Below are 26,965 nucleotides of genomic sequence, written 5' to 3' on the forward strand. Positions count from 1 at the left end.
TATCCACCAACAGCTTTTCTTTGTTGAACCTAAGCATAAAATGCTTCAGGCTCTCTTCCTTCCCCTAACAAAGTGACAGTAAACAAGCTGAGTGCTTCTTCCTCTTCCGGGTTGCCAGGAATTGGCTTAAAAAGAGGCTTCTGAGTTCCTTGAAATTATCAACTAACTTGGCAGGTAATCTAGCGAACCAGTCCTGAGCAACTCCTTCTAAAGTGAGGGGAAAGATTCTGCATGCTATTTCATCCAGAAACCTATGAAGGGAAAAATGAGCACGAATGCTTTCCATATGTTTAGAAGGGTCGCCATCACCGTTGAACTCCTTGATGCGAGGCATTTTGAAGTTGTTAGGCAAAGGGAAACTTAACACTCGATCGGAGAAAGGTAAGTCGGTGCTATCCATAAGCTCCTCAGCCGGGGTTTTCTCCTCCTTCACAGCCAACTTGCGAGTTAGTTCTTCGTACTTCCTTTTGAGATCTTCCATGTCAGCACTCATCTGGGTCTCATTTCGCCCAGGAGGTTGCTCCCTTCGAGGCCTAGTATGCTGAGACCTCTCTGGGTTCTGCGACTCACGACATTCCTCATTCTGGACAGTAGTATCATGGCTGGCTTGAACTGAACTTGCTTCTTCATCACGATGGGAACCAGCAATCCGCCTCCCATCGCGGATTTCCACACTCCTTTCCCTCTCGCGCCTCTCTTCACGCCTTTTTGCTTGCCTTTCCTCAAGCTCTTGGTCCCTCTGGCTATTGCGGCCTTCAGCAGCTGTGAGCCTTATAGCCAGGTCTTCATTCTGCTTCTCCAGAGCCTTCATGGACTCAGTCATCAGCTTCATGAACTCTGCTAAATTAGGTGGTGGTGCGCTGGAAGCTGCTACAGTTGCCCGAGTACTCACCATACTGGATTAGTAGATAGTAAGAACTGATGAAAACCGAATTTCCCACAAACGGCGCCAAACTGTTGATGCACAGTTTTTGTATGATGACGAGCTTGATTTAACCAACGCACGTGCGTTGGTTATTCTGCATAACAAGTTAATCATAACTGTTATAAAGAAGGACCAGTTATTCTACTTTATTCAATACTTCAAGTTAATCATATTATTAATGTACAATGATGATATGATTCGTATAATATCAAATTAAGTAATTGACATTGGAGTAAACAATGACCAATGTGTTACTTATAAACACAATTTAAGTATTAATGTATTATCATTATATGTTGCGACAGTTGTTTGAATTCTGAACTTTTTTTTATATGTTGCGTTGATTTATATATATATATATGTTGTTTTTTAAAAAATAAAAAATAAAAAATAAAAAAGTTAACCAGTTATGATTTAATATTTATGGAAATTTTTTTAAAGTACAAGTAAATGTAAATTTTGGATCAAATATTTTTTATTTTTCAATATGGGCTCTTTTTATAGCAATTGGGCCCAAGAAGACACTAAAAATACAAAACAAAAGATGTGGGTAAAAAAAAAGCCCTAAAGAAAGCCCAAAAAGCCAAAAAAAAAAAAAAAAAAAGCCAAATTTTGAAAAAGCAGTTAGCTGGCGGTTATCTATTTCACTAACCGCTAACCGGCGGTTCACAACGGTTGCGGTTAGTGAAATCTACTAACCGCTAAGGCGGTTACGGTTAGCGGTTATTGCCAATAACCTTTAACCGTAACCGCCTTGATACCCCTAGTGCGACAGAATACCAGTCCCAGACTTTCACCCATGTTTGTGATTATGAAGGGTGAAATGTTAGAGATAGGAAAACATGAAAGAGGACGATAGAAATTTTGGAGAGCATTGAAGAAAGGATATGTTGCAGAACGACTTAGTGGGCTACAGCGAAGAACAACAATAAAGCAGCGGATATGTAATTCTAGATCTTGAGTCTATCAATGATATGAGAATTCTTCTCAAAATATAGAGTCTATCTATGATTTCAAGGAAAAATATGAAGAAAACTCACCTATGAGTAATTCTTATTCAACAGAATCAATAATAAACAACAACTGATTTCTCTGGATGCTATAAACATATTTTTATAGCCTAAAATCCTAAACCTAATAAAATATGACATAAATACCCTCAAAACCCTAAACCTAATAAAATACCAAAATAAAGACTCCCAAAACCCTAACCCTAATAAAATAACAACATAAAGTCGGTTTAGAAAATAAAACAAACTGACAGCTACGCAATCTGTATCATTCTCCCCTTGTTGGAGAGAATTCGTTCTCGAATTCAGCCGGTTCTTTCCATAGTCCTTCGGATGCCCTATCAACTCGTTCCACTCTCCCTTCCTCAAGATCAAAACAAGACAACACCTCATAATAAGTGTGATGCTCCTCATAATCGGAATACCTTGACGGTTGTTGTGAAGGCCCTACACACCACTTGGCAATACTTCAGATTTGCCGTACTTCTCTCGCTCCTTTTCCCTTCCACGTGCCATGAAAATACTCAAGAATGAGTCAGCCATTGTTTCCCTTGTGAACATATAATTTTCCTCCTCTGCATAAAACTCACCATAATCTTCGTTAGGATAATTTAAAATATCTTCAACACCAAGGAAATCAACATAATCAATCTCTTCATCATTAAAATTAGGTACTTCACTTGAAAAGTCTTCATCAACTTCTTCATAATTGGCGATGTCACCCGTGGGCTCTTCCTCTTCCAATTGATCATCTTCGGGGTAGAGGCCGCCAAACATGGGAGAAAACCCATCCTCTTTGTACTCGTCCTCTAGGTTGGATGCCAAAGGTCCTTCAATCGGCTCTTCCTCATGGACATCGTCATCATAGGTTGGTGGGGAATCCCAATCCATGAATCCTTGCGAAGGAACTGCAACATCTTCATGTCTGAACTCTTCACCAATGAATTCGGATTCCTGAAACTCTTCATCCACAGATTCTTTTTCCTCCTCCACAGAATACGGATTTGGGTTATGGATTTGTGGTTGGCAAGTAGGGGTCTAATTAGCCTGTCGTGGACTCTTCGCCTCACTCCATGTTTTCCTAAATACCTATTTTTTTATAAGAATTTTCTATTTTCTTTGTCACAGTCATAGACCTTTGTCTCCAATTTTGTGACTTCTGGCCCATCGTATAACTATGGGGCAAGAAAGCGACCCGCACATATTTCAATAGTTTCTCCCAACTATTGATCTTCAATTTGCTTTCCCGCTTCCTAGTTTTCTTTAGTTGTTGCCACCATGCACCAACTCTTCCCCGGAATGTGTGTACCACCAAAGAGATTCTTTGTTCATCGGACACCCCGTTGAATTCAAAAACCTCTTCAACAGCCAACACCCAATCCAGAAATTCTTCAGGTTCTAGATCCCCATCGAATTTCAAAATTTTGAGTTCGAATCTACTCACCCACTGATTGGCATAAGCTTGCGCAAGGTGCTGACGTCCGTGCGTTCGACACTCCGCAAACGAGTTTCTAAATCTGTTCCCATATAGTGAGGTCTTCAATTTTCTCCCTCATAACCCTGAATCGATCCTCCGTATGTTGCTAATGTTCAACGATAGATTTGCCTTCCGCCTCCGCGAATCGCGGTCTTGGTTGGCGACGATAACCGTTTGGCCCACCACTCATGTGCCGCAAGTGAATTGCCGATTGCTCCTTACGTACTGTCTCTGTGCGCACGTGCACCTCGTTCATGTCTGCACAACGGTCACTCCTCCCCATTCATGGAAAGTAATTGAGCTCTGATACCAACTGATGCAGTGCGGCTTAGTGGGCTGCAGCAAAGAACAACAATAAAGCAGCAAATATGTAATTCTAGATCTTGAGTCTATTAATGATCTGAGAATTCTTCTCAAAATATAGAGTCTATCTATGATTTAAAGGAAAAATATGAAGAAAACTCACCTATGAGTAATTCTTATTCAACAAAATCAATAATAAACAACAACTGATTTCTCTGGAGGTTATAAGCATATATTTATAGCCTAAAATCCTAAACCTAATAAAATATGACATAAATACCCCCAAAACTCTAAACCTAATAAAATAACGAAATAAAGACTCCCAAAACCCTAACCCTAATAAAATAACAACATAAAGTCAGTTTAGAAAATAAAACAAACTGACGGCTTCGCAATCTACATCAGGATATATTGATGCTGATGATTAGGTGTATGTACCTAGGGAAGCAAGCAGATGATCATCATCATCGACATGCATGCATGAAACGATGCATCTGCAAAAACGTAGTAGGTATAAGCAACTTGTGGGTTCTGGTATATCAAGAAGTTAACATTATAGGATAATGGTTTGGTTTCAGTCCAACGTACCTTGTATGAAACCAAAGTTCAAATATATACAATTTGAACTTTAAAAAATCTGCAAGCTCACCCCTCCCGTTAAGGTTTGAGGTTAAATTTGACGGTTTAAAAGTGAAATGACCGTTCATGTAAACTTTATGAAATTAAAAAATTACTCTTAAATTATAATAATTTTTATATATATATATATATAGGTGTATTTTGGAAATCTTTTTTAAATCCACAATTGAATACATAGGACCCACATGTAGATCTAAAAATCCAATGGTGGATTTGAATCCATTTGAAGAAAAACAAAATATGGTAAGGAAAATGAGGCCTAGCATTTCTCGCTGTTGAAAGGTTGCTTTGTCGCTAGCTATTTTAGTGAAGATCGAACGATCCCCACCTACGGATAAAATGTGCCAAAGGCTTCCCTTTTTTTTCACCAATTAATGTTTTAATTTGTTTGGTATCAAGCATGTCTCTGTGGGCTTTACTAGCTAGCTATTAGAAAAGGTGTAAAATAAAAGATTTTTTAAAAAAGAAAAAAAAAATTGTATTCATAAAAAAATATTCTTATTTATTTTTGTTCCATATTTTTTTGAATGTTCAAAATTATGTGGGTTTTATTTGTATTTGAACATAAGTATTACAACAATAATATTAGAGATTCCTGTTAATTTTCTATTAATGATTTGATAATCAGAGATTCAGAATCCACGTTTTCTTGCTATTTTTTTTTTTTTTTTTTTTTTTTTTGTACTTCTATTCATTTTAAACTACTTATAAGGGAACATAAATTTTAGCATGATTTACTTTATATGGATTAAACTAGAATAAAGGGTCTTATGTGTTTTATTCATTTGAATGATTTAAGGGATTTTTTTTATTTTTTTTTTCATTTCTATGACTTACTTCGATTTTTAGGCATATTTTGGAAGTGATTTTTTTTTTTTTTTTTTTAAAGCAAAAGAAGGCAAAATTTTATTTATCAGAAATTCATACTAATTTTCTATTAATGCTTTAATAATCAAAATCAATGTTTTTTCTTATATTTTTTCCCTTTATACTTCTTTTGATTTTAAATTAATCATATCAGAACACAATTTTAACATGTTTTAATTTATATATATTAAACTAAAATTAAGGGTCTTATGTTTTAATTCATTTGATCGTTTTATAGGTTTTTTTTCTTTTGTAAGATTTACTTAGATTTTCAGGTATATTTTTCAAAGTGTTTTTTATGCTTTTGAAAGCAAAGAAGATTAAAATATATTTGATTGTTATGCAAAAAATGAATATAAACGCTTGGAGAGCACCTAACATTCCTTAAACGCTTTGGAAACACCATAGCGATAATTAAGCATTGAATATGATGTGAGTCATTGGGAGGATTATTTGATTGCATTGATTGAAAGATTTTTTTTCTTTTATTTTGTTGTGTACATTTTCTAATGGCTCAAAATTATATGGATATGTATCACATCAATAATATTAAAGATCCTTGCTAACATTCTATTAATACTTAATCATATGCAATCCAAGTTTTCTGTCTCCTTTTTTTTTTTTTTTTTTTCTTTATGATAGGAACGAAGATTTTAACATGTTTTAATTTATATGGATTAAACTAAAATTAAGGGCCTTGTGATAGTAAAATTTTATGCAATTTATACATCTATACAATGTTCTGTGTAAATTGTAATTGTATGTCACTATATTGAGTAATATACTGATGTATAACATTTAGTATGTCTTTTTATTTAAAGAGACATGATATATTTTTTTACAACTTATAATGAAAAGTACAATAGAAAATCTTAGTAAAAAAAAATTAAATTAAATTATAATGAAGAATCCCGTGTAAAGCATTGGTTATGCGGTAGTTATCAATAATACAAGCTTCTTTATATATATGCTCCAAATAATACAACATATCTAATTACTGGCCTTACAACACACCATATTTGATAATTGGCCTTATTGTACACAATACAAGCTTCTTAACACAATGGACATGTATCGTAATTAAGAGGCCTTATTGTTGATAATACAAGCTTCTGTGATACAAATACACGCGGGTCTGATTATTGGCCTTATAACACATATGATAGTTGGCCTTATTGTGGATAATGCAAGCTTCTGATCGAACGATTACGACATATATTATAAGTGGCTTGAATGTTCACACCGAGCTAGCCAGTGCCGATGTGGGTGCCAGACAAGTGTTGTTGCAGATGAAAGTGTTGGTGTTGGTGTTGGTGCTGGTGATGGTACTAGTGACAGTGCCGGTGACGGTGCCGACGCCGGTGGCGGTGGAGGTGGAGGTGCCGGTGCCGGTGGTGGTGCCATTGCCAGTGTCGGTGGAGTCAGCGATGCTGATGTCAGTGCCGTTGCCGATGTCAGCCTGCTCAGGTCCGAGAATTGGCCATGCGCCAGAAGCTGCAATAGCAATAAGAATTACAAGTGACAAGTTAGAATGATTAATGAAGACTTACAAATTCAAATAGGAAGAGTTTGAGTTCAATAAGGATGAGGTAAAAGTAAAACCCTTGATTTACACCTTCAAATTACATGTTGACACGTACGGCAACATTTGAAAAATAGCAAATATGCTCTAGCACACCTAATAATTATTTTAAAACACTTACCGCCACACTATAAACAGGTTAGAAGGGGTGGGGATGAGCTATCAGGCCCAAAGTCATTAGGGTGATTCGACCACCCAGCTCGGTCAAGAGACCTTTGGAGGTGATTGAGCTAACTTTGCATCACAGACTCATATATACCTTACAAGTAATTAGAATTAAACATACCTAACAAGTGAGAATTAATATGGACGATGCATGCACATATCAAAACAGAGACACGTGTATGTGACAAAAAAAAAAAAAAAAACCTCATATATATGCTTCAAAGGCAAATTGTACGTATGCATGATTTAGGAAAGATATAAACATACTAACCTGCTCCTGAAAGAGCCCCATCTCTATCGCCGCCCACATGCCATGCATAGTAACCAAGCAATCCCTTTCCCCTAGCATATTCAACCTTAGCTCTGATACTCTGAATATCATTATAACCAATCCAAGTATTCCCAGCACTGAAATAGTCTACAACATATTCGTCACTGTGATCATGTCTGCCACCTGGGTGTTTCTCTATGAAATACTTGATTTGGTTATAAGGTAAGGTCCCATCTGAGTCATTAATATATACTTTATCACTTTGAGCCGGTCCAGCAGCCGCCACAAATATTTCTCGGTTATTTTCATTTACTAGGTGCCATGCGGCGCCATAAAATGGAAGGCCAAGGACAATTTTATTGGCAGGCATAGTTGTTGCAAGCCAAGCACTGACGACGTTATGCCCACAAGGTGGGGTTTCTGCATTGATTTGTGGACTGCGCAATGCAGCAAAAGGTCCAGTTCTATTCCCTGACAGAGCGGGGTTATAGAAGTCATACGCCACTACATTGATCCAGTCCAACTTCCTTGCAATCTGATTAACGGGATATGTAACTGTGGGCAACGTCGACGACGTGTAATTGACCGCTGCGACTAGAAGCAACCGGTCATTTCCAGTCAGCTCGGACTCTTTGTCAACAGCTGCACGCCATTCATCGAGGAGAGAGCCAAGGTTGGTCATGTCGGCCGTTGTTGAGGGGTACAGCCAGTGGAGGCTAAGGCCATGGAAGTCGTTAGACCTTGCTAGCTTTATTGAGGAATCTATGAATGATTTGCGGGTACTAAGTTGGCTAGCCATTAAAGCAAAGGTAGCACCAGAGAATCCACCGATGGATAAAAGGGTTTTGACCTTCTTGTTTGTATTTTGCACGGATTGGGTGAAGGTTGAGAACCGCTCCCTATATTCGTCAGGAAAGGTGACTTCATAGGTGTTGGGTTTGACATCCGCAAAGGCAGCAAAAAGATGGGTGAAAAGCTGGGAAGGTATGCTAGGCACCGAGATTGGGAAGTCACTGTGGCAATACCAGTATCCGGCTTTCACCGGGGGAATAATAGCCGCAATAGCAGTATTAGAGCGAGCTATTGAAGGGAAGGTGATGAGAAATGCTATAATGCATTTTCCCCACCATCTGCCCACCATCTCTGTAACTTGCTCAAGGCTAATAGCTATGAGAATGAGATATTGCTTGGAGTTTTAAGAGAATTCAAGCCTATATATATATAGGTTGCTTGGAGTTTTCAGAAGAGAATGCAAGCCTATATATAGGCAGTAGGCTTTCCTAGCTTTTACCTCCTCTCTTTTTTCCCTCTTGGAGTAATTTACTTGCTTACTAGCTAGTAAATTATCTGATTGATTATTGTTGGTTGCTCCATTAATTAATCGCCGCATTGTAGGGTCAGGAATTAAGAATCTGTGGCTAGCGTCACACTTCCGTGACGCATTGTCATGATCAGTTTCTATCAACAAGCTTATTAGTGCAAAGGCATACATGAGAGGAAAGGCGTGTTGAACAAGCCAAACATTTGGAATTTATTTATTTTTTACATGTCCTCACAAGAGAAATAAGATTAAACTTGTGACTTCCGCTTTATAAGTCATGGCCCCCAATCGATTGAGCTACTCCTTTATAATGCACCGAAATAAATATATACATTTTTTCAATAAATCTTGTGTTACAAACCAACACCCAAATTATAATTAACATTATTTATTGTAATCTCATAAAATAAACAAACTGATTTCCCCATAAATAACTTTGATATTGTACCCATCTTCCGAATTCCAAACATTCAAGTATCCCAATGGAACATTTAATGTATTCCCAATGGGTAGCTATCAAGATATATCTACCAAGACCTACCCATAAAAACTGCAGCCTTCGTCAATAGCTTCAACAACAATTTTCATCCAATAAATCTGTAAAAGCAAATACACACGTTTCATCAGATAATTTTAAATGAGTTATTATAGTGTACGTATATGCACTACTAATTTGATCAGCTTTTTCTTCCCATCTTTTGCTCGTTGCAGTCTCTTTCTGATCCAGTGGAATACGATTGCGTCCTCGATCTTCAACCAAATCATACCACGTGTCTAATAAATATATATTATTTTGAGACATGACCAATACCTAATTGTATGTACCTTACAATTAATTAAATGCCCTATAGCACCCAACTACGGACCGGGATCCCCGGCAATGGCCTTAAAATTGCCCATCCCAAATTTTATTAATCTGAACCGTTCAATGTCATCTAAGGGCCACCATCAAGCCACCTGTCCCACTATAAGTAAATTAATAAAATATTATTTACATTTTAAAAAATAAATGTAAAATAAAATAATAAACAAATAAAATATTATTTACACCCTCCTCCCTCCCAAAACTTAGTCTCCAGCGAACCCATCTTCGACGCCGGCCCCGTAAACTCATGCCGGCCATAACCGCGCGTCGATGCTGAGTCCGACACCGACAGCCCGCAATAGCCCCATCCAAAACCATCCCAATCCGACTCATCTCTTCCTTAGACACTAGCAAATGAAACAGAGCTGGCAACACAAAGCGCAGAACAATACACACGCTACTCCCAACCAGGGACAAGAAATCTGCAAAGTTAGGCACCAACAAAGCTATCAAGCTCACTCCCAAAATTACCACCACCTCTGCCACATGCAGTACCTAGAGCCACAGAACCGCCGCTCAATCACCTCATAGACCAGGTTCATCATCAGCGGCAAGGTGAATAACAGGTTCACACACAGCCCCAACTGGACTAAAGTGCTAATCCATGCTTGGCCGAGATTGGTGGTGATTATGTCTTTGGTTTCTTCACCAAAAGCAAAGTAACCCAGAACTCCAAATGATCCGTATAGCAGAGAAATGAAAGCCATACACAATCCCAAGACCTTTCTAAACTTGTCCTTGTCTTTGGCTTTTGATTCCAAAGGCAAAATCATTCTGATCCCTTCAAATGCATAGACAGCCACACCCAGACCGTAAAGGAAAACAGATAAACCCCCAAAGGCCTGCAAAGCAGGTTTGCGCTGAAGAAAAAGCGAGACGTCCTCCACCATCACCACTCCCATGGCTCCCAAATCGACTACATCAGCGAAAATACTCAAGGGAGCCAAATGGGTCAGCGTGGGAATCCTTCCTGGACGATATAACCGTCGGTGTCGGACTGGGCGTCGACGGTTATGGCCGGCATTGAGTTTACGGGGCCGGCGTTGAAGATGGGTTCGCCGGAGACTGGGTTTTGGGAGGGAGGAGGGTGTAAATAATATTTTATTTGTTTATTATTTTATTTTACATTTATTTTTTAAAATGTAAATAAATTTACTTATAGTGGGACAGGTGGCTTGATGGTAGCCCTTAGATGATATTGAATGGTTCAAATTTATAAAATTTGGGATGGGCAATTTTGAGGCCATTGCCGGGGATCCCGGTCCCCCAACACAGCTTTGTCCTATACATGGCCAATCTTTTCTATTTCCGTAGCTCTAGTTTTCAAAAATCATTATATAGACCGGAAAGCTAAAATATTTCATAAAGAATATCAATGATTCGCATTTGATGAGTCCTAAAAATGTTATATTTAGAGTTTCATACCACGAATTGGAGCAGGTTTGGTGGCGTTGGAAAACTAGTGCAAATATCTAAAAAGTCATGTTCACGAGGTTCAACTAATTCCAGTGTTTATTAGGTCAAACCGAGCCATAGAGAGAAGACTACAAAGCTAGGCAGAATGGTTCGTGCACAATCTCGTTCGGGCGAGATTGCAGCCGAGGAACAACCAGAGAAGCTTGTCCACAACCTTGTTCGGACAAGATTGCAGATAAGAGATCATTGGGAGTCACAGAGTTATCACAATGTTCAATACCATGATTATGAATATATTTACTCAATTTGCTAACAACATATACAATAGCAAGGCATGGTCAATTTGTAAAAATATCTAGCTACCAATGATTTGTGCATATTTTTTCTTGTAAAATCACCATCACCATCACCTTATTCTTAACCAAGTATATTTTTGAATCATTTGGTGTAGAGATAGGTGAATAATAAAAGTGCTAAAATCTTTTAAACATCTTTTCATCATTATATGTATTAGATAAAATAATGCAATCACTATCTCTAATAATTTTAATGTCCAACATAACATTAACTTTACTATGTTTTTCATATCAAAATTAGATGCAAAAAATAATCTAGCTTCATGCACAACATTAATGTTAGTTCAAAACATAAACAAGTCATCAATATATCAAAAACAAATAATGACACATTCATTATTGTAAAACTTGTTATGCATTTACTTATACCATTAATCAAATATGCATTAGACAACATCACCTTGTCAAACATTTCATGCCACTTTTTAGGAGCTTACTTTAGTCCATACAAGAATTTCACCATTTTGTACACTTTATAGTCTTGACTAGGAATTACCACTCCCTCGGGCTGCTCCATATAAACTCTTCATTATTTAGAAAGCAACTTTGACATCCATTTGATGTTCAACAAATTTATATATAAGCAATGGCAAATAATATTCCAATAGATACAATTTTAGTAACCGAAAAATAAGTATCAAATAATCAACATCTTGCATTTACTTGTAGCTTTTAGCTACCAAGTCTACCATGTACTTATCTTTTGTATCATCCGGTTTAAGCTTCTTCTTAAACATCTATATATAACCAATTGATTTGGTCTTAGGTTAGACACTTAGAGAGTTCCAAAGCATGGTTAGACATAATTTATTATAATTCATTATTTATAGTTCTAACCAAAAAAATCCATCAAATAGAGATTTAATTGCTTCATCATAATATGTTAAATCATCATCAACAATATAAGCAATAAAATCATTACTGAGATTCCTTCCATTCTAGCTCTCTTGCTTCATCTCAATTCTTACAGATCATCAACAATTTATTAGAAGCAACATAAAATTCATGAAATAATTTTTCCTTATTTTTTAAAAGAAACATATGCTCAAGGAAAATAACATTTTTAGATTCAATAATAGTATTGTAATTTAAAACATCACTCTTGATAATAAGGAATCTATAACATGAACTATTACAAGCAAAACCAATAAAATCATAATCATATGTTTTAAAATCAAGTTTCCTCATTTTAAGTTTGGGTAACATAACATTTGTCTAATACTCTCACACTTTGAGGTTTTTCCAAACAATGCTTATGAATGTGACAGACAAAATAATGGCTTCCCTACATACTTTGGTAGATATCCTAAAAATTAACAATTATAATATTCATCATTTATTCAAATGTTCTAATTTCGACTACTCCTTTATATTCTGGTTTCTTTTCATTTCCTTGATGTAGCCAAAAGTTACTTGTACAAATATATCGTACCAAATATTAATGGAATAAACCAAGTAAACACAATAAAACAAAATTCTATTAATTACTCACAAGTGCTTTAAGAAATGACTTCTATGAGCCTATCATTCTGTACGTTTGATGCACGAAAAAATTGAGAAAATTGTTATTTTAATTAAGTATGTGTGTTTTAATTTTCATTTTAAATAAGGATTGGGTTTTTTCTTTCCCATTAGGATTTGTTTTCATTTTCCTTGTTAAATTAGAAGGTGCCTAGCCTATATAAAGACATCTAGTCTTTGTTATTTTTCAATTCAATTTGAACTATCAATTAAATTTAAGTCTTTTAGAGTTATTTCTATGTTTGCTTATTTGGGGCAATTAGGGTCTTTTTCTTCCCTATTTGTTATTTTCTCTCTTCCGGCACCTAATCTTTGTTATTTTTCAATTCAGTTTGAACTATCTTATAAATTTAAGTCTTTCAGAATTATTTCTCTATTTACTGGTTTGGGGCAATTAGGGTATTTCTCTTCCCTATTTGTTATTTTCTCTTTTCTTGAATTCCCTTTTCAATTTTCAATTCTTAGTTTCTGTTGTTATCATACGCTGTCAGAGCACTCTTAGTTGTGCTCGGCATCATTTGTATATCACAATGTTGGTAGGGAAAGGGTTATGGCAGCACTTGATGTGTTCCGATTTTAAGCTTCATTTGCAAAGCTTAATGAATAAACTATATATTACTTTGAAAATGCTACACTTCTCAAATTTTCTCTCTATATATTAGTTCCTAAATGATGTGTTATCATCTTCTAAAATTTATTATTTTGAAAAATGTGTCATCATTTTTCAAGATAATGACACATCACTTAAGAATCAACTTTTAAAAAAAGAAAATTGGTAAGTATAACATTTCTCATATATATATATATATATATAAAGATTCGAAGGGGGTTTAGAAAAGAGATAGGTCAAGACTGAAGACCATTGTTTTGGTCTTGTGAGTTTAGAGACAGCCTTATTATGTTGCGGAAAATCATGTTTTTAGTTTTTAATCATTGTGACTTTTTTCGTCTTTAATGTCAACAACAATCATATCTTATAATGTTGATAGCTAGCTAAGTTATTATTGAAGTGTACTTTGCGCGCTGTTCATTGTTTTTCTGTTGATATTTTTTGCTCAATCCCTTTTTTTAACTTACAAATGCTGGATAGGATGGTAAATTTAATTAGTAGAGTTTTGTTCAGATTGCATCTCAGCAATATTGTTTCTAGCTTGTGGTTTCAGTTTGCCCTCATGATTTGTATATTTGCAAGAGTTGGCCAGGTGATAACCAATGGAGAGGACCAATAGCATGTCTCTACTGGAAATGAGATGGAGTGGGTTAGTTGGTGGAATCAATGAGTGGTGGAGAAATGAGTAATTTTGGGTGATTAAATATTGGAGAGGTTTCAGCACATCTTTTTGCTGTGTTCCAAGAGTTGTCGAAGGTTTTATACAAACTTCCAGGGTTTCAACACATTATATTTATGCTACAAGTTTTCCTTGTGTTCCCTCAAAATTGATGTGCCTTTTAAAATTACCATTAGATCAAAATCTAATAGTAATTAATTACAAATTCAATGATAATTTTCAAAACCATATTAATTTCGACAAAACACGAATGAGACAAAAGGAAGACATATATTTAGCATTACTCCTCATAAATGCCTAATATAACTTGGTGGTTGTGTAAATAATGAATGTTTGTTAAGACAGATAGACTTCCTTTTGTTAAAAAAATGCAAGACCGCCTAAAAGTTAGAGCATAAACAAGTACCTAGAATGAGATAACAATAAACCTAAAAGATTAGGTTAAAAAAAAAAAAAAAAAAAAAAACTCAGCTAAAGACCAATTAAGAGAAGAATCATGCATTGACAAAAACGAAAAAGAAGTCATGACAAAAGAAAACCAAAAAGGCAGCCAAAAGTTTCTAGCCATGCATATTGCTTATCAAATTGAAAAATCTAAAGTGAAATGATATTGAAGCACTTACTCATGAAAAACGCTTTTCATTTAAGAAAGCAACCATAAACTAACCAACCATAAAATACATTCTGCAAAACATCAATTTGTAAAACCTAGATGGAACACAAGCATAATCTAAAAAACCTGAAATACTACAAAACAAATTAAATTTAAATAAACATAGAACACCATCAAAATTTAAGATGCACCATCAAGTGCAGCTAACTCACAAAAGATTATAGTAATTAGATGGTAGAACAGGTTATATTATCAATAAAATAAGCTTAAACAAGGAAAAACAAAATAGATATCTCATTGAGGAAAATGACATACTTATACACATGTTGGACAATCCTAAGATTAATCTCACCTTGGTGAGGTTGAATATACTACTACTTTTATTGAACGGATAAATGCTTTGCATTGTCTCAGGTTTGTAAAAAGATTGAGAGAGAGAGAGAGAGAGAGAGAGAGCAGTCACCACCTTTCCAGTTAGTTCTGTTGTACCTGAGAAAAATTTGGTTCAAAGAACATGTTTTGCTTGAAATCCATGTTCAAAACAGGATCTATAAATTACTAATAGATATTATACTCGCAATTTTGTCCAACCTCTAACCATGTTTCTCGTTCACATGTCTAATTTCTTTCTTCTCTCTTTTTTTTTGGTTGGTGAACGATCGATCATGTCTAATTCAAGAAAACCAAACTCAGTCAAAATATTATTGTCTAGAATGCATACACAAACAACTTCAGAAGATGGCAATGAGTGCTAACCTAGATAATTTATCCTTTTCCCAAAAAGGAAAAGACACAAAATTAACATAATTTAGGGTCCAATCAGATAATGTGGGCTTTGATATCCAGAAAATAGCTTAACCATGACTGGTTAGAGCCAGGTTATCAATATGTAACAGGGATAATCCCCTTAGCTTAACCAAAGGGTTGCCTCTCTTTGGCACTTTTCAGCCATCCTTTGCACTTACTAGAAAAGGAAAAGAGGGAGGGGGGAAGGACAGGCGGATAGAAACAAGACTTACAAAGTAAACAGTCAATTGCTTAAAAGATTTACCTTGAAGACAGAAAAACTTGGCAGGATCAGAAACCAGAAGGGAAGAATTACTCGCAAATAATATAGAGTAGAATATATGCCTACAGAAATTATTTTTCAGCATTTGGTAGGTATGCCTACAAAATTCCAGCCAAACTGAATAAGCTGGAAGCCTTAAAGAAAACCAAAAGGCAATCTATATAATATTGCAGAAGTTCATGACTCCTGGGCTTATTTTTTTCCAGACCTTATGATTTGGCCACCCTTGTAGCCAAGCTGGATCAATCAATAGATGTGTGTATGTGTGTGATATATGAAGAAATGGCATTCATCGGATTGTCTTCAAGGGATGTGCCAAGATGCAGCAATAGAATTTGATATAAAATAAATAGATGAATGAAGAACAATGACTATGTAAACCAATTATCATATTAATGAAGTCATGGTACCATGACTAAAAAACTGTTTTAGTATCACTTCTTATGGTTACGATTTTCCAGTGGTACTGCATTCCAATCCTCTGCAGAAAACCTTTTCCCTTCAGTTTTTGCCACTCATTTTCAGATGGGAAGGTGATATGCAGCGATGAAAGCTGGGACTGTAAAACATATAAAATAACCTTAAGTAACCAGGGCAACAAAACTCAAAGCAAGTAATCAATTCTTGAGTGGATCACAATCCAAAGGTAGAAAAAACCATAGAAGTGCTCTTTACTTATCTAAATATCTTAGTGAGGAAATCTCATAATGCAGTTCCAATCTTTTCGCCTTGAAACACAATTTGTGCTTTGATATTTATAATTGTGTAGATCACAATCATAAGATTAGCTACCATTTTGTGCTTTGATATTTAGATAAGCCCTTCTTTTTTTTTTCTACTTATCACTTATGAGATTGTGTTTCAAGGCGAAAAGATTGCAACTGTATTATGAGATTTCCTCACTAAGATATCAGATCTTTTCCTCTTTAATAATCATTTTCCACCTCTAGTAAGTAGAGACAAAAATCAGAGGAACCCTTTGCTTACCTCAGCAGAGCACCTGCAAAGCATTTCTCAGTTTCTTCTCTCCCTGCAGAATTAAACCAAAAAAAAAAAAAAAAGGAGAAATTTTACGTTGTGTTTGTGTGTAATTTGAACAAATGTTACACCACTCAATAACTTTTTATTATAACAATACTTTGCAAAGCCACATCATTAGATTAAATATCCTCTCAAGGTTTATCATGCAAACCAGATTTCACAACAACTTGATTTTTTTGTATTCTTAGCACTAATCTAGAAAATAAAAGGAAATGATATATCTGATTTAGACACAAAAATAAAAAGTCACGTTGTTTCATGAGTCCCACATGGATACAAGTGGAGGAATTTTTCAGTTACCAACTCCCACAATAATGTGTCTCATTTTTTCTCAGAGTTAGTGAAACAACTTCTTTAGTCAAAATAAGTTTGCAATAGATAGAGAGCAGAGCTATATAAAATAGATTAGCATGAACAAAGTGATGTATGAAAATAAAGAACCATTTGATAAATCCAACACCTTGGCCGCTAGATCCTTCAGAGCAGAGACCATAATGTCAAAAACTTGATCTTTGAAAGGGGTATTACGAAGTAAAATAATTGGACCAGTTACTGGAGTTAAAGGTACACAGCATTGCCACTTTGGATAATAGCTTGCCCCAAAACTGTAGTACGCATCAGCCCAAGAATGATCAAAAACAAATTCACCATAGGAATGGCTGCAGATAGAAATAAAAGCAGATTATCATCAGGAAGGAGATAATATAAGGAATTTTAGAACAAAGTACATCAGAACTTGTTGTACACCAGGTTTGCTCGACAGAGGTAGGTACACGAAGTGATCCTGCCTTGGAGGGGTTCACTGTCATTAAAAAAAAAAAAAAAAAGAACTTGCTGTGTTAACAAAATAGCAGATGCTAAACCTTTAAAGATAGAGTGGAACAACACCTAAAATATTTTCACATTCATCCTTAGCAATTATAGGGCTGGCAATTTTGACACGACCCAACAACCCGACACGAACACGACACGAAATTAGCGGGTTTGGGTTTACCTTAAACGGGTTTGGGTCATAAACGGGTCGACCCGTTTATGAGTGCTTGGCGGGTCGTGTCGCGGGTCGACCCACGGGTGACCCGCCAGACCCGTTTGTTTTTTTTTTTTTTTTTTAACCTAAAGGCTAAAAGAAATTAAAAAATTAAAGAAAATTAGAAAAGACTAGAAGAGTCAGGGACTCAGGCGCGCCATTCCTATTTCCTCGGTTCCTCCATTCCAGAAAAGTCGAAAACCCATTCTGCCGTTTCAGCCCATTCCTCCCTCGAGCTCACCGGACCTCACGCCGCGCCACCACCCACGGCCACGCCACTGCCGGTCTCTCTCTCGCCGCTCCTCCACTTGTCAGCATCAGACTCCTCACGCAGCTTGCAGCCACGTCCCACTGAAACGGAAACCCATTCGGCCCATTCCTCCCTCGAGCTCACCGGACCTCACGCCGCACCACCGCCCACGGCCACGCCACTGCCGGTCTCTCTCTCGCCGCTCCTCCACTTCTCAGCATCAGACTCCTCACGCAGCCTGCCCCGTCCCAACTCCCACGGACCCACGAACCCACGGACCCACGCCACACCACCGCCACTCCTCGCCTCCTCTACCGCCGCTCTCTCTCTTCCGCCGATGTCGCATCCGGTATGTATCTCTCTCTTCAGTCTCTTGCTCTCTCAAATCTGAATATTGATGCTCTGATTTTGTGGATTGTTGGGTTTTTGCTTCATTTTAGGCTTTTGTGTTTGTTATGGAAATTTTGAAGTGATTTTGTGGATTGTTGGGTTTTGCTTCATTTTAGGCTTTTGTGTTTGTTGTGGAAATTTTGAAGTGATTTTGTGTTTGTTTGTGAAAATTTTGAAGTGATTTTGTGTTTAGGGTTTAAATTTTGAAGTGAGCTGCTTTTGACCAAAGCCCATGAACTGAATAGTCTGAATTGAACCAATTTCGGAATTTCCCATAAATATTATTCAAACTTCAAAGTAACATGAGCAGATGAGCTTCACCCTTCTAGCCTTCTTCTTTGTTCAAGCTTGTTTGCCCATTCATTGAAAAAAAATTAAAAAAAAAAATTTGATAATGGATTAATCAATCAGGACTTAGGAGCCAAACTTGTGTATGTATTGAAAGATGGATGTGGCTTAACTAATCAATTTGGTTGGGGTAGAAAAATATATTTTTGGTCTCATATAGGCTTAACTAATCAATTTGGATGTGGCTTTTGTGTTTGTTGTGGAAATATTTAACAATATGTTATACCTAGAGTTGAGCACTTAAAGTTGTTACTCTTTTGAGACTCAATATCTTATCCTAGAATACTTATAAAAAAAAATAATAATAAAAAAATTAAAAAAAAAAAATCTCATCCTAGAACATGCTAGGAGCCTAGGAGGCCTCCAATTTATATATATAAAATTGCTAAACACAATTTGACAACAAACAATGTGTTTGATGAATGACAAAGAATTAATGCCTACTTAATTCTAGTTTTGTGATAGCATTACTAAATTTGGTTTGATTCTTACTTTTGAACTTATCTTTAACTAACTTACTAACAATTATGTGTGTAGGTGATTAACGAAGATTCGGTTATATTCGATGATGATGTGGTTGAAATAAATACAATAGGAGATGAAGATCCTTCTGTTCATACGAATCCGATGACGAACAAAAGGGTCCAGAAGAAGCGTAAGAAGACCTCAGTAGTTTGGACCCATTTTGATGAAATTCGTTCTAAAGATCCAAATGACTCAAGGATATGGGCAAAATGCAAGTTTTGTGATCATAAATATATAGCTAACAGTTCACATGGAACTGGAAATCTGCAGAAGCATATGAAGGTTTGTGGGGGGAAAAATGATCATGATATTCAGCAATTGCTCCTATCTAGAGATCAAGCAACTCTGTCAGTAAGTACCTCAAAATTTGATCCAAAAAGATATAGAGAATTGTTGGTTGCTACGATTATTAAGCATGACTTGCCATTTTCATATGTTGAATATGATGGTGTAAGAGAGTTGCATAGATACTTGCGTAGTGATGTACCATTAATCTCTAGAAATACTGCTAAGGCAGAATTGGTCAAGATGCATATGTTGGAGAAACAAAAGGTTAAGTCTTTGTTAACTATTTGTCCTGGAAGGATCAGTTTTACATCTGATTTGTGGACTTCTTTGAAAACTGATGGATATATTTGTCTCACTGCTCATTTTATTGACAAAAATTGGGTATTATCTAAAAGGGTGATAAGTTTTTCATTTATGCCCCCACCACATAATGGTGATTCTTTGGCTGACAAGATAGATAGTTTGCTACAAGAGTGGGGGATTGATAAAAAGGTTTTCTCTATAACATTAGATAATGCTTCTGCAAATGATGGTTGTGTTGAGAAACTGAAACAAAAATTAAACATGAGGAAAGCCCTTCTTTGTGAAGGTGAGTTGTTTCATATGCGTTGTTGTGCCCATATTCTTAATTTGATTGTGCAAGATGGATTGAAAGAGATTGCTGATGCTATCCAAAATATTCGAGATAGTGTTAAGTATTTTAGAGGATCACAAGTAAGAAAACAAAGTTTTCTTCATGCTGTCAATCAAATGTCATTGGACAGTAACAAGGGGTTAAGACAAGATGTGCCAACCAGATGGAATTCGACATATCTTATGCTTGAGAGTGCTATTCACTATAGGCGTGCTTTTGCTTATTTGGAGATGACTGATAAAAATTATAAATTTTGTCCTAGTTCACTTGAATGGGAAAGGGTGATTGATATCAGTACTTTTTTGGGCTGCTTCTATCGTGCTACATGTGCTTTTTCTGGTACCAAATATCCCACAGCCAATTTATACTTTCCTGTAGTTGCATTGATTTATGTGAACTTGAGGCAAGAAGTGGGCGAACATGGGTATAAGAAATTAATGGCAAATTAAATGCTCGCCAAATTTGAGAAATATTGGTCAGAATTTAATGTAGCATTAGCCATTGCAGTTGTCTTGGATCCTCGTTACAAGCTTCGCCTTGTAAAGTACTACTATACGAAGATTTATGGAGCTGATTCTGAAGAGTATAATAATGTTTTTAACAAGTTAATCAAACTTTTTATGGAGTATAGTACTCCTACAACTTCAAGCTCCACAGTCGTTCGGCCACAAGAAGACCCAGATTGGGAAAAGGTGAATAATATCATAAGTTTCTTAGCTCGTTAGTAACTTACTTAGTATATTATATATATACTCATAACCATTTACTAATTTTATGTTTATATTCTCTCTGTTCATGTAGGAATTTCTAGCATTTGATGGAGTCGATTCTGATGCAAACAAGACTCAATTAGAACTTTATTTGGATGAGCTCAAGTATGTGGAAAAGAATGCGACATTTGATATCCTTTCATTTTGGAAAGGAAATGAATTTCGTTATCCTAAAGTAGCTGCCATGGCTCGTGATATTTTGAGTATTCATATTTCGACTGTTGCTTCAGAATCCACTTTTAGTGTTGGTGGACGTGTGATTGATCAGTATAGGAGTTCACTTAAACCTGATATTGTTGAGGCATTAATTTGTATTAGAGATTGGTTATATGGAGAGCAAGGTAATATTAGTTATTTGCATATTTAATTTTCACTACAAAAAAATATGAGTTTTTTGACGTGGCAAACAGTAAATTATGTTTGCCACGTCAAAAACTTTTGACGTGTCTATTTAAGCACGTCAAAAAAATTTTTGTTGACGTGTCTTTTTCTACACGTCAAAAGTTTTTTGACGTGTGAAATCGACACGTCAAAAGCTTTTGACGTGTCAATTTGACACGTCAAAAACTTTTGACGTGTCAATTCCACACGTCAAAAAACTTTTTTTAATATAAAAAAAAATTAACAATAACTTTGATATAAACAAATATGCATTAACAAACTATTAATGTTAATTGGCATAAAAAATTAATATTTATTGTCATTAGTATAAATTATAGTTCATTATCATTAGTATATATGTATGCATGCGTAAATTGATCAGTCTATTAATATTAATATGATAGCTACACATATTATTTTTCTAAAAATATATAAAACATACTCGAAGCATTTATTTTATAAGACCTGCAAAAGTTATATGAACTCGACAAACACAATATATGCGGCCGGTTAGTTGATACATTTAATTATATATCTGTACATCTAGAATATATGAGTTTTTTTTTTTTATATTCTCTAATTAATTTTAATTGGAGAGAATAAATATATATATATATATATATGATAGAGTAAATTCTATTTTAATAACATTTAAATAAATAAAATTTTATGAAAATAGCTTAAATAAGATAATATATAAAAACTTATATAAATATATATATATATATATTTTATATAAGTTTTTGACGTGCCATGTTTGGCACGTCAAAAACCTTTTGACGTGTCATGCATGGCACGTCAAAAACTATTGACGTGTCAAGCATGACACGTCAAAAAATTATATTAATAATTTTAATTATATAATTAATAATTTTAATTATATCAAACATAATTTTAATTATGATATAAAAAAATATGTAATAAACAACACTTAATGTTAATTGGCATAGAAAATTAATTTTGATTGGATAGGAAAATTATATATAGTTTATCATATTAGTATAAATGAAGTTGGTATATATATATATATATATATATATATATGTATCATGTATGCATAAATCGATCAGTCTAGTAATATTAATATGATAGCTACCCATATTATTTATAAACAATAATATATAAAAAATACTCGATACATTTATTTTATAAGACCCGCAAACCTCACATGAACTCGATCGGCCAACGCAACATATGTTGTCGGTCAGTTCATACGTCTAATTATCTATACGTCTAGAATACTAATTTATTTTTTCTCTAATTATTTGTAATTGGATAGACTAAATATATGATAGAGTTAATATAATTTTAATATAATTAAATTGTGAATATCATTTATAATGATTTAAATAAGATAATATATATATAATTATTAATTATAGGTTTTTGACGTGTCATTTGTGACACGTCAAAAACTTTTGACGTGCCATGCATGGCACGTCAAAAAGTTTTGACGTGTCATGCATGACACGTCAAAAACCTATAAATTTTATATTTTTTATATATATATATATATATACCAAAACTCTATTTTTTATTTTGATATTAAAAAATATGTATTAAAAAATAAATTAATGTTAATTGGCCAAAAAAATTAAATTTTGATTCGATAGGCAAATTATAGTTTATCATATTGGTATAAATTACTTAGTATATATGTATGCTTATATATATATATATATATATATATGTATCATGCATGCATAAATCGATCAGTCTAGTAATATTAATATGATAGCTACCCATATTATTTATAAACAATAATATATAAAAAATACTCGATACATTTATTTTATAAGACCCGCAAACCTCACATGAACTCGATCGGCCAACGCAACATATGTTGTCGGTCAGTTCATACGTCTAATTATCTATACGTCTAGAATACTAATTTATTTTTTCTCTAATTATTTGTAATTGGATAGACTAAATATATGATAGAGTTAATATAATTTTAATATAATTAAATTGTGAATATCATTTATAATGATTTAAATAAGATAATATATATATAATTATTAATTATATGTTTTTGACGTGTCATTTGTGACACGTCAAAAACTTTTGACGTGCCATGCATGGCACGTCAAAAAGTTTTGACGTGTCATGCATGACACGTCAAAAACCTATAAATTTTATATTTTTTATATATATATATATATATACCAAAAATCTATTTTTTATTTTGATATTAAAAAATATGTATTAAAAAATAAATTAATGTTAATTGGCCAAAAAAATTAAATTTTGATTCGATAGGCAAATTATAGTTTATCATATTGGTATAAATTACTTAGTATATATGTATGCTTATATATATATATATATATATATATATATATATATGTATCATGCATGCATAAATCAATCAGTCTAGTAATATTAATATGATAGCTACCCATATTATTTATAAACAATAATATATAAAAAATACTCGATACATTTATTTTATAAGACCCGCAAACCTCACATGAACTCGATCGGCCAACGCAACATATGTTGTCGGTCAGTTCATACGTCTAATTATCTATACGTCTAGAATACTAATTTATTTTTTCTCTAATTATTTGTAATTGGATAGACTAAATATATGATAGAGTTAATATAATTTTAATATAATTAAATTGTGAATATCATTTATAATGATTTAAATAAGATAATATATATATAATTATTAGTTATAGGTTTTTGACGTGTCATTTGTGACACGTCAAAAACTTTTGACGTGCCATGCATGGCACGTCAAAAAGTTTTTGACGTGCCAAACATGGCACGTCAAAACCCTATATAATATATATATATATATATATTATCTTATTTAAACTATTTTCATAAAATTTTATTTATTTAAATGTTATTGAAATAGTATTTACTCTATCATATATATATATATATATATATATATATATATATATATTTATTCTCTCCAATTAAAATTAATTTGAGAATAAAAAAAAAAAACCCATGTCCTTTTATAAGACCTGCAAACCTCATAGGAACTCGACAAACACAACATATGCGGCCGGTTAGTTGATACATTTAATTATATATCTATACATCTAGAATATTAATTTGTTTATTTATTTATTATCTAATTAATTCTAATTGGAGAGAATAAATATATATTTATATATATGATAGAGTAAATACTATTTTAATAACATTTAAATAAATACAATATTATGAAAATAGTTTAAATAAGAATAAGAATATATATATATATCATAAGTTTTTGACGTGCCATGTTTGGCACGTCAAAAACTTTTGACGTGTCATGCATGGCACGTCAAAAACTTTTGACGTGTCAAGCATGACACGTCAAAAAACCATATTAATTTTCATTTTATATATATATATATATATATGTATATGTATATATATATCGAAAATGATCTTAATTATGATATAAACAAATATGTAATAAACAACACTTGAATGTTAATTGGCATAGAAAATTAATTTTGATTGGGTAGGAAAATTATATATAGTTTATCATATTAGTATAAATGAAGTTGGTATATATATATATATATATATATATATATATATATGCTGCATGCTTAAATTGATCAGTCTATTGATATTAATATGATAGGTACCCATATTATTTTTCTAAAAATATATGGGTCATATTCGATACATTTATTTTTATAAGACCTGCAAACCTCATAGGAACTCGACAAACACAACATATGCGGCCGGTTAGTTGATACATTTCATTATATATCTATACATCTAGAATATTAATTTGTTTATTTATTTATTATCTATTTAATTCTAATTGGAGAGAATGAATAATATGTTATATAAGATGAGAACATTATATAATAAAAGAAATAAAATGTTAGTAGAAATAAGTTTTTATTATATAATTATAATTAAATTTATTAAAAATTAAAAAAAGGGATATATGGGCTTGACGTGCCAAGTGGCACGTTAAGAACCTTTTTGACGTGCCACATGTGGCACGTCAAAAAGGTTCTTGACGTGCCAATGTGGCACGTCAAAAAGCCCCTCGGGAAGGCGCGCTTTTTTTCTGCAGCGCCTTCCCCTGCACGTCGTCTCCTGCATCTTCTTTCTTTCTTCTTTTTTTTCCCTCCTGCCACGTCATCCCCTGCATCTTCTTCTCTCCCATTTCTTTCTCTCACAGCGCCCAAGCCATTTCAAGCCTCCGCCTGAAACCCTCAACACCCATTTTCGTTTTTCTCCTTCAACCCAGCCAACCTCAACTCGCCTCTGCAGCATTTTTCACGTGGTTTTCTCCCCCTCGGTGGCTCTCTCTCTCTCGCCGGCGCACGTCACCGCCGTTACTCCCTCCGGCGACCACAACCTCGAGTTCGGAAGGCTCTCTCACGCTCTCACTCGTTCTCCTACTCGAAAATCAGGTATATATATATATATATATATATATATATATATATATGGGTTTATATACATATATATATATATATATACACAGAAAATTATATATAGGTTTATATATCTGATTATATATGTGATTATATATTTCGTAATATCTATATCTATATATATATATATATATATATACATAATCTGCAAATATATATATACAGATTATATATTTATAGATTAATTATATATATATTAATTAAATTATTTAATAGATAATTAATTAATTTATATATAAAAAATGTAATTTACAATGTAAATTAATTTTATAGGTTAAGTAAGTAATTTATTTGTTTAAGATATATGTTTTGTAATATATTTGAATAGTTTGACATGTTTGGTTTGTATATGGTGAGAATATTGTTTAATGTATTTCCATGCATGCATGTACAATTACGTACCTTGGTAGTTTGAAATTATGTTTTTCTGGAGAATTTTGCATTTAGATGTAGACCCATATTTTGTGTAGGTTTTGATTAACAACGGCATATCTATATATATGATTCGTATGTGAATGTTTACATTTACAAAACTTAGAATAATTAAGTATGTCATTCCTAATATGCGTACGTATAAAGTAAAAAACAACGAACATTTGAATTGAAGCTGGATATTGGATTTCATCTACACTTTCCATACAAATGCATAAATGGTTTATTAAACGAAAAAAAGAAAACCAACATTTAACCTAACTAGCTATATGTAGTTTATTTAGGGTGCCCATATGTAATTTACTTAGGTTTTGCACATTAAGATTATGTAGATGTTATAATTAAAAGTCAATTTATGTGTTCGTTTATTAAAAGTGAAAATAAAAAAATTATAACGATGTAGTTAAAGAACCACAAAAAATAAAAGAACATCTAAGTAACTAACTTAGATTTATTTAATTTATTCAGTTAGGGTCTCAGTACTTAAAGCTATGGACAAGAGTTGGATGACACAGTCTAGGGGTACAAGGGAATACAGAGACGGGTGTAGATCATTCGTGGACTTTGCAGTTAGGAACTGCACAATCCCTGATGGAAAAATTCACTGCCCCTGTAAGGTGTGTCGTAATAAGCAGCGCCACTCGCCGGATTTGGTATTTGACCATTTGACAGGGGGTAAGGGAATAATGATTGCATACAGAATTTGGTATTATCACGGGGAGAGGCCTGTTCGGGATCCTGTTGCAGTCTCTACGTCGTCTACCACGAACACGGATCAGGG

General features: G+C 34.0%; 2 pseudogenes; both read right to left on the minus strand.

The window, feature by feature from the left end:
• Nucleotides 1-6,458: 6,458 nt before the first annotated feature.
• On the minus strand, nucleotides 6,459-8,380 carry LOC132185371 (class V chitinase pseudogene; annotated as a pseudogene).
• Nucleotides 8,381-9,097: 717 nt separating this feature from the next.
• LOC132168774 (amino acid transporter AVT3B pseudogene) lies at nucleotides 9,098-10,513 on the minus strand (annotated as a pseudogene).
• Nucleotides 10,514-26,965: the final 16,452 nt, after the last annotated feature.

This window comes from Corylus avellana, chromosome 2 (genome assembly GCF_965113065.1).
Source record: "Corylus avellana chromosome 2, dhCorAvel1.hap1.2, whole genome shotgun sequence".
In the NCBI taxonomy this organism is placed as follows: domain Eukaryota; kingdom Viridiplantae; phylum Streptophyta; class Magnoliopsida; order Fagales; family Betulaceae; genus Corylus; species Corylus avellana.